Raw genomic sequence first — 12,818 nt, forward strand, 5'->3', positions numbered from 1 at the left:
GCCTATACAATTGGACATAGAAATCTACCTTCCCCTACAGGAAAATAGAAGGGGAAAGGGATAAGAGAAGGGGGAGAGTGATAGAACAGAGGGCAGATTGGGGGAGGGGGTAGTAAGAAGCAAAATACTTTTGAGGAGGGACAGGGTGAAAGGAGAGAGAGAATAGAATAAATGGGGTGGGGAATAGGATGGAGGGATATACAGTTAGCAATACTAACTGTGAAAAAAATTGAAGCAAGTTTCTCTGATACAGGCCTCATTTCTCAAATACATAGAGAACTGAGTCAATTTTATAAAAATAAGAGCCATTCCCCAATTGATAAATGATCAAAAGATATGACCAATTTTCATATCAAGTTACCAAAGCTATCTATAGCCATATGAAAAAAATATTCTAATTCACTACTGAGTGGAGAAATGCAAATTGAAACAATCGTGAGGTACTACCTCATACCTATTAGGTTGGCTAATAGGACAAATAAGGTAAATGGCAAGTGCTGGAGGGAACGTGGGAAAAAATGAGACATTAATGCATTGTTGGTGGAGTTGTGAACTGATTCAACCATTCTGTAGAGCAATTTGGAGCAATGCCAAAAGGGTTATAAAACCATGCATACCCTTTGACCTAGCAATACTACTAGGTCTTTATCCCAAAAGACATATAAAACAAAAAGGAAAAGGAAAGGTATCTGTATGTACAAAAATATTTATAACAGTTCTATTCTGGAGGCAAAGAATTAGAAACTGAGGGGATGCTCATCAATTGGAGAATGGCTAAACAAGTTGTGGTATGTGATTATGATGGAGTACTATTGTACTATAAGAAATGATGAGCAAGATGCTCTAAGAAAAACCTCAAAGACTTGCACGGACTGATGCAAAGTGAAATGTACTATGTAAAATGTAACAGCAATATTGTAAGATGATCAATTGTATACAACTTAGTTATTCCCAGCAATACAACGATCCAATACAACTCTGAAGGACATATGACAAAAAATGCTATCCATCCCCAGAGAAAGAACTGATTGTGTCTGAATACAGATTTAAGCAGACTTTTTTTCTTTATTTTTCTTGAGGGTTTTTTGTCTGTTTTCTTTCACAGCATGACCATTATGGATATGTTTTGCATGACTATACATGTATAACCTATGTCAAATTGCTTGCCTTCTCAATTAGGGGGAGGGGTGGATAGGGAGGAAGGGAGAGAATTTGAAGCTCAAAGTTTTAAAAATGAATATTAAAATTGTTTTTACATGTACCTGAGGGAAAATAAAATGTTTAATAAATACAATTTTTAAAAAAGAGCAAAAAGAAAACAATGAAGAAGTCTGACAAGAAACTAGTGAATTAAGAATAAAAGACAGGAACATGTTCCATAATAATATATCCTCTTTTAAAATGACAGATTTGGAATCAATTAATCAAATGGGCCATTTAATAAGCCTTCACTATGTGCCAGGTACTATGCTAAGCATTGAGAATACAAAGAAAGGTAAAAGACTGTCTCAGAGGGGTTTTCCTACAGATACAGAACAAAAGGAAAATAATTTTAGGAGGGAAGGCTTAAGTGGGTGAGAGACTTGGGAAGTCTCCCTAACAAAGGTAAAGTCTGGAAAGAAGCCAGGGATGCCCAGAGGCAAAGGGGAGGATGGAGAGAGAGCATTCCAGATTCAGCAGACAATCAGCATAAACAAGAATCAGAATGTGGGTGAAGGAGAAGGGAAAAAGGGCACCTCAAAAAAGAATGAGAACCCCTCACCATCACTGTGAGTCATTTAACAAAGACTGAATGGCCTTCTCATCAGGCATGTTATCTATAGGATTCTAGATCAGCTGTGAGTTGGATTAAATTATGTTTGAGGTCCCAGCCAACTCCAAGACTCTACAAGGATATGGTTCATTGTTCCTATAACTCCTTGTCCCTGTGCCTGTTTGCTATCTCTCTAAGTATCTAAATCTGGGTCCCCAAGCCCATTTCAGCTTTTCTTTTCCCTTTCATTCATTTCAAATCAGCTGCCTCTACATTCCTGAAGTCAAAAAGCCAAGTCAACAAGCACTTATTAAATACCTGCTATATGCCAGGTATTGCAAAATGCACTGGGAATTCCAAAAAAAGCCCCAAACAGTCCCTGTTGTCAAGGAGCTCACAGTCTAACGGCAAGGAGACAAGTGTATCTCTGGATAGTTCTTCAACATTCAACTAAATTCACACACATCTTAGCTAACCCTTAGACTCAGGATCCCCATACTGGCACAAGAAGAAGGAAAGGGAAGATTCAATTATATAGCATCTACTATATGCTGGGGACTGTACTAAGGGCTCTAAAAATGTTATCTCATTTGACCCTCACAACAACCCTGAAAGGTAAGTGCTGTCTTTATTCCAATTCTACAGTTGGAGAAACTGAGGCAAACAGAGAATAAGTGATTTCCTCACTAACATCTATTAAGGTATAGCATTCTATACACTATATCACCCATTTGCTTTTCCTCTGGACATCATCCAGCTTGTCAATATCCTAAAATGTGGGGTCCAAAATACCGTAGATTTGGTCTGAGCAAGACAGAGTCGAAAGGGGCCATTGTCTCTTGTCCTACACATTATATTTCTCTTCATTCATCTGAAGTCCACGTTAGCTTTTATCACATTCTTGATTCATACTGCCTTGCCCTTGCAGTTTACTGAAACAGCATAAAATATTTTTCATACAGCAATTTCTTTTTAATTTTTTACTTAATTTTTTTCAATTAGCAAGCATTTCTTTCCTCTCCCTTCTATCACCCTTCCATTGAGAAAGAACAACAAAGAAAAACAAAGCCTTTGAAACAAATCTGCATAGTCAAGCAAAACAAATTGCCACATGGACCATGTCCCCTAAAACGTACGTCTTGTTCTGTATATTAAGTTCATGACCTCTCTGTCAGGCAGTAAGCAGCATAATTGATCATTAGAGCTCTAGAATCATGGCTGGTTGTTGCTTGATCACATATCTTAAGTCTTTCAAAATTGTGAGCAGAAACAGGAGAATTAATTGTATAATAACATTGTAGACATGAACACCTTTGAAAGACCTACATCTTTTTTCAAATAAAGCACTTTCTGGTCACATCTCTACTATCCATTAGACATGTCTAATATTTGGGTCTGGGGTATTCATTTCCTGCTGAAAGCAGCCTGAGCTGTCAGCTATTCTAGCTGCTTTGCTTACCTAATCCCCCTGAAATACATAGTTGGTTTTTGAAAGCAGAGCCAAGCAGATAGGCACCATTGAAGCTTCCTTTTTTTGGCCAGGAGGTATTTAATTGCTTGAAAATTATATCTTCCCCCTCTTCACTACTCTACATCAAATCCAACAACTTTGCCAATGACATTCTCTGTTCCTCTTAGATTTTAGTAATTAGGAAATAAGTAGGAAGTAGCATATGCCGAAAGACCATGTCTGTACCATGGATTAAGGCTCAGTGTAAGAGGCCCAACAGTCAAGATTCTGACCCGAGCTAGATTGGTATGATTTGATTCTAGCGCAAACACCCTCCCACTTGTTCAGGAGTTGAATTTCTCCTCTTATTGGCTTTGCTTTAGCATCTAGTGCCTGTTATCAGGAATTTTTAGAAATCATTCTAATATATTTTATTGGGTGGTTCTTTAATTGCCTCGTTTGTTTAAATCTTGTCTCCCTGATAAGATTATAAACTCCATTCAGGAAACTACTGAGTAATGAGCATTTTCTGGCTATCTCACAGAACTTAACACCTGTACTGGGCATCTAGAACAATAAATAGGTTTAAAAACACTTGAAAAGCTGTAAGTAGATAGAGGGGCAGCCATGGAGCCAAGAAGACCTGCCTCTGGACACATGCCTGCCTCTCAGTATTCCTCCTAAGCTTATGACTCTCTAAGGACACCTCTCTAAAATTTTCAATTGTAGTTGCCTATAAGCTTCAGTAGAGGGAAATTTCCCTACTGGGAATGTTCCCACTGACAGTTCTCTACAGCGATGAAAACACAGAGCTAGAAAAAGAAAGGGAGGAAGGAAGGAAGGGAGGAAGGAAGGAAGGAAGGAAGGAAGGAAGGAAGGAAGGAAGGAAGGAAGGAAGGAAGGAAGGGAAGGAGGGAGGGAAGAAGGAAGGGAAAAAATTACTTATTAAATCAAACAAAATTGAATTGAGCTGTATAACTCTTTAAAGTTCCTTGTAATTCTAAGTACTTTGATCTTATGAATTCACCCTGGTGCAGGCATCCATCACTTCCCACCTGAATTGTTGCCATAGCCTTCTGATGGCCTCGTTGGCTCAAGTCTCTCCACACTTCAATCAATTTTTGACTCAGCTACCAAAGTGATCTTTCCAAGGTAGATGTCCAACTAGATCATCTCCCTCCCTCATTCAGTAAACTCCAGTGCCTCCATGTTACCTCCAAGATCAAATATAAAATCTTCTGTTTGGCTTTTAAAACTCTTTATAACCTGTCCTAGACCCTCCCTTTCTACTTTTTAAATCTTCTTATGCTTTACCCTCTTCCTCTCAATCTATCCAGCAACATTGGCCTTGTTTCTGTTCTTTACACATAACTCTCCATCTCCCAGTTCTACCATGTCTACCATACTGTCTCCCATGCCTGAAATGTTCTCCCTCTTCATCTCTATCTCCTAGTTTCCTTCAAGAATCAGCTAAAATCTCATTTTCTGCAAGAGGTCTTTCCCAGCTCCCCACACCCAGTGACTCCCCAAGGTCCCACAGGTATTGAATTAGCATGTCTTTTATACTAGTGCTTCATGAAGGAGTCCCTTTATCAGTTTTAGTCACTCTGGCAGTAGATTCTTCCTTACGAGATTTTTCCCATTTACGTTATATACATATAGATAGAGATATTATAGCTTATGTGTTGTGTCTGCCACTTGAATGTAAGCTGCTTGAAGATAGGGATCATGTTTTGCCTGTCTTTCTATAACCCAGAACTTAGTACAGTGCCTGGCACATAGAATACACTTAATACATGCTCATTAATTGATGGAAATAAAATTGGATCTTTTTCTGTACAGGCAATTTAACTCTGATAATGGGGTATAAACACTGTCTCTGAAGTCAGAGAACCCAATCTCAAACCGTAACTCTGATGGGTATTACCTGTGTGTGCTTGTGTGACCATGTGACAAATGAGAACATTTTCTAATGTATAAAATGAGAAGGTGCAACTAAATGGCCTAAAAATCCTTTCCAGCTCTCATGACCTCTATACTCAATGACATGATAAAATATGACCATTTACTATACTAGTGAGACTGAATAAAGCTAGCAAAACAACTCCCTCGAAGCAGTAATGTAAAGGCTGTGCCAACTCATTATCTGTATAACCATTAGCAATAATAACAGAAATAAAAATAGCTTACACTTATATACAGGTTTCCATTTATAAAGCATTTTCTATCTGATCACTTCTCTCAGCTTCAATTTCCTCTCTGTGTTGTCATTCAGTGGTTTCATTCATGTCTGACTCTTCATGACCCCATTTTGGGGATTTTCTTGGCAAAGATACAAAATAATCGTTTGCCATTTCCTCCTCCAGCTCTTTTTATAGATGAAGAACTGAGGCAAACAAGGTTAAGTGACTTGCCCAGGATCACATAGATAATAAGTGTCTGAGGCCAGATATGAATTCATCACCGAGACCAGAATTGAACTCAGGAAGATGAGTCTTCCCGATTCTAAACCCAGTGCACTATCCATTGCACCACCTAACTGCCTTCCTCTCTGTACTCATCTGTTATAAAAATCACTAGGTTAGAATAGATGGCCTCTAAGGTCCCTTTCAGCTTTAGTATTCTAGGATTCCTCTAAAACTTCTTTGAAAAATGACAAATCTTAAAGTCAAAATGATGGTGAGATCATACAACTACCCCCCAGTAACTGGCATGGCAAAAAAAGCTCCAGATTTGGTATAAGTGAACCACAGTACAAATCCCTGCTCTGATGCCTACTACCTATGTAGGGATATGATGAGATTTTTCACTGGTCCAAACACAGCACCAAAGAAATGAATATTTACTGATAACAAGTATGCAGAATGAAAACAAGTTTGGGGGTAAAAACATGGAGAACAAAGATTTTGCCTTTAGCTTATTGTTTATTCTAATTCAAATTCATTTTGATGATTAGCACAGTGCCTGGCACCTTTATAAATGCTAGTTGGTAGACTGATGCTAAAACAGACAAGATCTTGGATAAGTAAGACTATTAGCTAGGTATCTATAACAGAGATCTTTGATCTTTGTGCTGACACAGGGGTCTAAGAAAAGACTAAATATTAGCCTGCCTGGCTCTTATTAGCTGGGGGTGGTAGCTATGATTAAAGAGTTTTCACTCTGCCTTTATATGGTAGAGGTTCTAGCTATTAAATCACGGGAGATTAGAACTGAGATGCTCCGCAAGGAGCCATAATAAAATAGTCCAGAAGATAGTAGTATAGAATAAAGCCCCTGACTGTGATGTCCAACAGTCAACAGCAACCAGCAAAACAACACATCCAGCAGAGATACAACAAGGCCAGTGGAGCAATGTTCAGTTGAGACTATTTGCCCAGAAATACACCAGCACTTCAACAAAAGTCCCCAACAGAGATGCCACGTCCAATAGAGAATAGGCCCAGAATGAGCAATGGGGCATCTCTGGTTCTGTACCACCTGAGGTATGTGAATTGACAAGGATTTCCATTATATATGCTCATGTATTATTATCCCTTTTCATGGCCACTCTCTTCACATATATGTACATTTGCAGAAAAGGGTGCCCTGCATTAAGGGGAAGAATATTTTATTATAATTTCTTTTATTTTACTACTTCATTAATTAAGTTCATTTTATTACACTATTTCATTAAAATTCAGAAAAATTATTATAGCATTTCATTTGCTTTGCTTCAAACTAGTTGTGTCCTCTGACTAAAGAGAAAAACGTTAAACACTGGAGCAGGCTCATAAGTTATGGTTTTGAGTGAATGAAGACACCCAGATTTCTGTGAGGCTAGAGTGAGGATTTTGGGGACCAGGCCCAATGCTCTAAGTGCCTTAGTTTAAGTCACTTCATATCTCAGGACCTTTTTCTTACCTGTAAAATGAAAACAGGTTGTACTAACCAACTTCAAAGGACCCTTCCAGGTCTAAATCTATAATCCTATATTCAAGCCCTGTGGAAATGGGAACACATTGTAATCAGAGATTGTTCCTCTGAAATCTTACTCTTGGAACACATTAATCAGCAAGTTAATATTTAAACCAACAACTCCTCTGAGGGCAATGTCTCTCTCGTTGAGTCTAAAATGTTACATGTGCTTCCTCATGGCCTGAAACAAGGACATTCAAATAGTGAGATTTAGAGACCAAGGCCAAATCCTTCTAGGCTGACGTTTTGTTCTCTCTTGGCTCCATGTAAATAACTTGCCTCACAGTATCTGGACGATCCATTTCCCATATCGATAAGCAGGAAATAAAGCCTGTCCACCTGACTGGGGCAAAGCTATCTGGGGAATAAGAGCAGGAAGTATAAAAAGTAAGTACTCCCCTTGGTTCTCAGGAGCCTTCAGGTGGGCCCATTGGCAGTGGGAGGGAAGAGGAGCTGTCCCTATTTAGTAGCTGAGTTTCCCGCAGCAGAATTATGTTGAAAGAACTTTCTCCCTGCCTGGTAACCCAGGTGGAAAATAATAACACAAAACAATGCAAAAAACCTTTAAATGCTCTAATCTCAACTTCGTATAAGGGATTTTAAAGGGCCTATTTTGGAATGATAGTCAATTATCTTCTGGCTACAGTAATAATGACCCAGCTGGAGAGATCATTAAGTTATGGGATGAAAGTGCCACAATTTAGATTTCCTGTGCAGAGAAAATAGAGAATATTTTGTAAAAGTGGCTCAGGGCCTGTTTTGTTCTGTTCTGGTTTTTTTTTCGTTTCAGTTATGTTTTTGGTTTATTTTCCTGAGAGTCTCCAATCAGCACATGTAACATGGCCTGGGATAGTGGCTTGAGACTTTGTCCTCCACACTTTTGATACTTGGTTGAGCTACCAGGACACCCTTTGGCATCTAACAAAATTTTACAAATAGACAGTACTATTTTCATTTTATGCTAGCACTTGAGGTCTCAATCTTGTGTCCCACGGTCAAGATTTATTATCTTCATGGAAGCATCAAAAGTCTTCTCCTCCTCCTAAGCCTTCTGGTAGCCAAGATCACTCTCAGCCCCCTTTCCTTTTCTCTTATATTTTCTCTCTAGCATAGAAACTAGGATTTTGCTACAGGCTAGGTCACATTAGAAGCCACTTATTACTATTGCTATGTAGTGACTAGGACAAAGAATCATTACTCCTGACTCCTTTCATTTTGCTAGGAAAAATTTGGCTTTGAATCTTGGCTCTGCCACTTAGATTCTTCTAAATTTATCTAAGCCTCAGTTTCCTCATCTATGAAACGGGAATAATGATACTTGCAATGACAGACAACATGGTGTAGTGGATGGAAAGCCCAGTCTAAAAGTCAAGAAGACTTGAGTCCAAGTCTGCCTTTAAGATATACTGACTATGTAACTCTGGGTAAATCACTTAACTGCTCAATGACCTGCACGATGTTCCACAAGTAAAAATTGTGGAATAATTTGTATCTGCATTGATAGAGTTTCTCAAAGTGTGTTAACTATACCAACTAAATCATAGGGTCCAGACCAAAAAAACCTTTTTTTTTAATTCTTGCAATATCTACTTCAGTGGGTCACTGTAACAAAAGGGTTTTGCAAACCATTAAAACACTATATGAATGGAATATATTATTGTGAGCTGGGAAGAATGTCTGTATTTTTTATCATTTTTATTTAACATTTTAGTTTTCAACACTGATTCCCACAAGATTTTGAGTTACAAATTTTCTCCCCATTTCTACCCTCCCCCCCACTTCAAGATGGCATATATTCTGATTGCCTCATTCCCCAGGCAGCCCTGCCTTTTATCACCCCACTCCCGCCAGCTCCTTTCCCCTTACTTTCTTGTAGGGCAGGATAGATTTCTATGCCCCATTCCCTATATATCTTATTTCCCAGTTGTATGCAAAAATAACTTTTTTTTGAGCATCTGCTTTTAAAACTTTGAGTTCCAAATTCTCTCCCCTCTTCCCTCCCCACCCACCCTCCCTAGGAAGGTAAGCAATTCAACATAGGTCACACGTGTATCATTATGTAAAACACTTCCACAATACTCATGTTGTGAAAAGCTAACTGTATTTCCTTCCATCCTATCTCATCTCCCTTTGTTCAATTTTCTCCCTTCACCCTATCCCTTTTCAAAAGTGTTTGCTTTTGATTACCTCCTCCCCCTATCTGCCTTCCCTTCTAACATCCCCTTTTTTATCCCCTTCCCTGTACTTTCCTGAGGAGTAAGATACCCAATTGAGTGTGTATGTTATTCCCTCCTCAAGTCAAATCTGATGAGAGCAAGACTCACTCATTCCCCCTCACCTGCCCCCTCTTCCCTTCCAACAAGACTGCTTTTTCTTGCCACTTTTAAGTGAGATAATTTACCCCATTCTATCTCTTCCTTTCTCCCTCTCTCAATATATTCCTATCTCACCCCTTCATTTTATTTTATTTTTTAGATATCATTCCTTCATATTCAACTCATCCAGTGCCCTCTGTCTATACATACATATATTCCCTTCAACTAGTCTAATACTGAGAAAGGTCTCATGAATTACACATATCATCTTTCCATGTAGGAATGTAAACAAAACAGTTCAACTTTAGTAAATGCCTTATGAATTCTCTTTCTTGTTTACCTTTTCATGCTTTTCTTGATTCTTGTATTTGAAAGTCAAATTTTCTATTCAGCTCTGGTCTTTCCACTGAGAAATCTTGAAAGTCCTCTATTTTATTGAAAATCCATATTTTGTCATGGAGCATTATACTCAGTTTTGCTGGGTAGGTGATTCTTGGTTTTAATCCTAGCTTCTTTGACCTCCGGAATATCATATTCTAAGCCCTTCAATCCCTTAACGTAGAAGCTGCTAGATCTTGTGCTATCCTGATTGTGTTTCCTAATATTCAAATTGTTTCTTTCTAGCTGCTTGCAGTATTTTCTCCTTGATCTGGGAGCTCTGGAATTGGGCGACAATATTCCTAGGAGTTTTCTTTTTGGGATCTTTTTCAAGAAGTGATTCGTGGATTCTTTCAATTTCTATTTTACCTTCTATTTCTAGAGTATCTGGGCAGTTTTCCTTGATAGTTTCTTGAAAGATGATGTCTAGGCTCTTTTTTTATCATGGCCTTCAGGTAGTCCAAAAACTTTTAAATTATCTCTCCCGGATCTATTCTCCAGGTCAGTGGTTTTTCCAATGAGATATTTCACATTGTCTTCCATTTTTTCATTCCTTTGGTTCTATTTTATAATATCTTGATTTCTCAAAATGTTATCACCTTCTACTTGCTCCAATATAATTTTTAAGTTGGTATTTTCTTCAGTGGTCTTTTGGACCTCCTTTTCCATTTGGCTAATTCTGCCTTTCAAGGCATTCTTCTCCTCAATGGCTTTTTGGAGCTCTTTTGACATTGGGGTTAGCCTATTCTTTAAGGCGTTATTTTCTTCAGTATTTTGGGTCTCCTTTAGCAACTCATTGACTTGTTTTTCATGGTTTCCTTTCATCACTCTCATTTCTTGTCCCAATTTTTCCTCTACTTCTCTTACTTGCTTTTCCAAATCCTTTTTGAGCTCTTCCATGGCCTGAGACCAATTCATATTTTTCTTGGAGGCTTTTGATGTAGGTTCTTTGACTTTGTTGACATCTTTTGGCTGTATGTTTGATCTTCTTTGTCACCAGAAAAGGAATCTAGAGTTTGAGTTTGAGTTCATTTTTGCTGCCTGGCCATGTTCCCAGCCAACTACTCTACCCTTGAGCTTTTTGTCAGGGTATGACTGCTTGTCGAGTAGAGAGTGTTTTGTCCCAAGCTTTAGGGTCCAAGCACTGCTGTTTTCAGAGCTACTTCTACTCCACTGTCACCGCGGGCTGTGTCATAGCAGTGTTCCTCCTCCCCCAAGAACTGCCAACCAGGATCACAATCCAGATCCAAGCAGGGCACAGCAAGAGAAACTGCCTCTGTGCCCACAAACATTCCTTGCACTCCTGCTCTGATCCGCTGCTAGATTCCTCCCACCATGTCAGCCAGGGACTCGGGAAACAGCTGATGCTGGAGCTCTGGAACCAGCCTTAGGAGCTCCCTACTGCCGCTACCACTGCATCACCTCCACCACCCCCAGGGATGGGGCTGCACCACTCTAAACTTGATCCCACAGTTTCCCACTAACCTCCTCTTTGGCGTTTGTGGGTTGAGAAGTCTGGTAACTGCCAGAGCTCAATGATTCATGGCCCTAAGGCCTGTTCTGGCTGGCTGACTCCTCATCTGGTCTGTCCTGGTATGGCCCATGCTGGGCTGCACTCTGCTCCCAGCACCTTGTGATAGACCCTTCCCAGAGACCATCCAGGCTCTCCTGGGTTGGAGACCTGTTTCCCTCTGCTATTTCATGGGTTCCATGGCTCTAGAATTTGTTCAGAGCCATTTTTACATGCATTTGGAGGGATTTGGGGGACAGCTTAAGCAAGTCCCCGCTTTCCAGATACCATCTTGGCTCTACCCCCTCCCAGGATATCTGTCTTAACATAGGCTGGAAAATCCCAGGCTTTACCACCTTCATTTGACAGACTTCATGTCTCTTTTCTCAGGTTCTCATTGATGCAGAGACACTTACATGTATGCATAAGCATTTCTTCAATGCTGCTAATTACATTCTCATAGATTCTCCTGGAGAGCTCTCTTTTCCTATAGGGAGATAACTGTGATCCCAGATTGGTGCCATTTCAATGTGAACCTTCAGTAAAAGCTCTGTCACCATAGCTCCTCAGGGACTAGAATCACTCTGTGGAGCTCACCACTAGTACCCAGTTCTGCAAGACCTCTCCAATCAGCTCCACAGTAAGAGAGAGCTGCTTCTGCCTGGCCCACTCTCCTCATGCACCTACAACTTGAGACTCACTTAGTCACTCAGAAAACAAGATGAGCACCAGAATTCTACCCCCAACTGTATTCCATCTCATTCAGCAAACATTAAGGAAATGCCTGGTATAATACTGTTCTGAATCTTTATTTTAACTCATATTTTACTCCCCAGTACTACTCTTCATGTACAATAGCTGATCAATGAACCAACCAAACACATAACAAGCATTTATTATTTATAATATCACTGGGGATATAAAGACAGAATGAAACAATCCCTCCTCTCAGACAGTTAACATTCTATTAGGAGAGACAACACATATGTGCACTAGCATATACGAAATATATTCAAAAAAATATCAGGTAATTTTTTTAGGAGAAGGTACCAGCAGTGGGAGAAATCAGGAAAGTCTTGAGAGAGTAAGAGTGCTAATAACCAGAGACAAAAACCAATGATCTCACTCCAATGAAGTATAGAGAGTAACGAAAATCTGCAGCGTTTTTGTCGCACTGAACATATGACTGCTTCCTGTGCTCTCTCACCACCATCACCCCCATTTCAATCTGTTGCCAAGTCCTCCTGATCCTACCTATCATAACAGCTTGCTGGTTGTTTTAAGTTCCTCAAGTCTCTCTCCATTGCAGTCTTTCTTCTACTCAGCTGCCTAAGTGATCTTGCCAAATAAAGCACAGGTCTGACCATGTTATCTCGCCCCATTCAATAAAATCCAATGGCTCCCCATTACTTCCAGAATCAAATACAAAAGCCTCTGTTTGGCTTTTGGAGCCCT

The 12,818-nt window shown here is 39.5% G+C and overlaps 1 protein-coding gene across 1 annotated transcript in view; it reads left to right on the forward strand.

Moving 5' to 3' along the window:
• The first annotated feature begins 7,411 nt into the window (after nt 1-7,411).
• The window catches only part of LOC118847465 (dimethylaniline monooxygenase [N-oxide-forming] 1-like), a 30,479-nt gene continuing 25,072 nt past the window's right edge, over nt 7,412-12,818 (forward strand). Inside the window, exon 1 of the mRNA XM_036755948.1 lies at nt 7,412-7,547. The gene's annotated coding sequence lies outside the window, so the exon portion shown is untranslated. The remainder of the gene's footprint in view (nt 7,548-12,818) is intronic.

Source organism: Trichosurus vulpecula, chromosome 4 (genome assembly GCF_011100635.1).
Source record: "Trichosurus vulpecula isolate mTriVul1 chromosome 4, mTriVul1.pri, whole genome shotgun sequence".
Taxonomy (NCBI): domain Eukaryota; kingdom Metazoa; phylum Chordata; class Mammalia; order Diprotodontia; family Phalangeridae; genus Trichosurus; species Trichosurus vulpecula.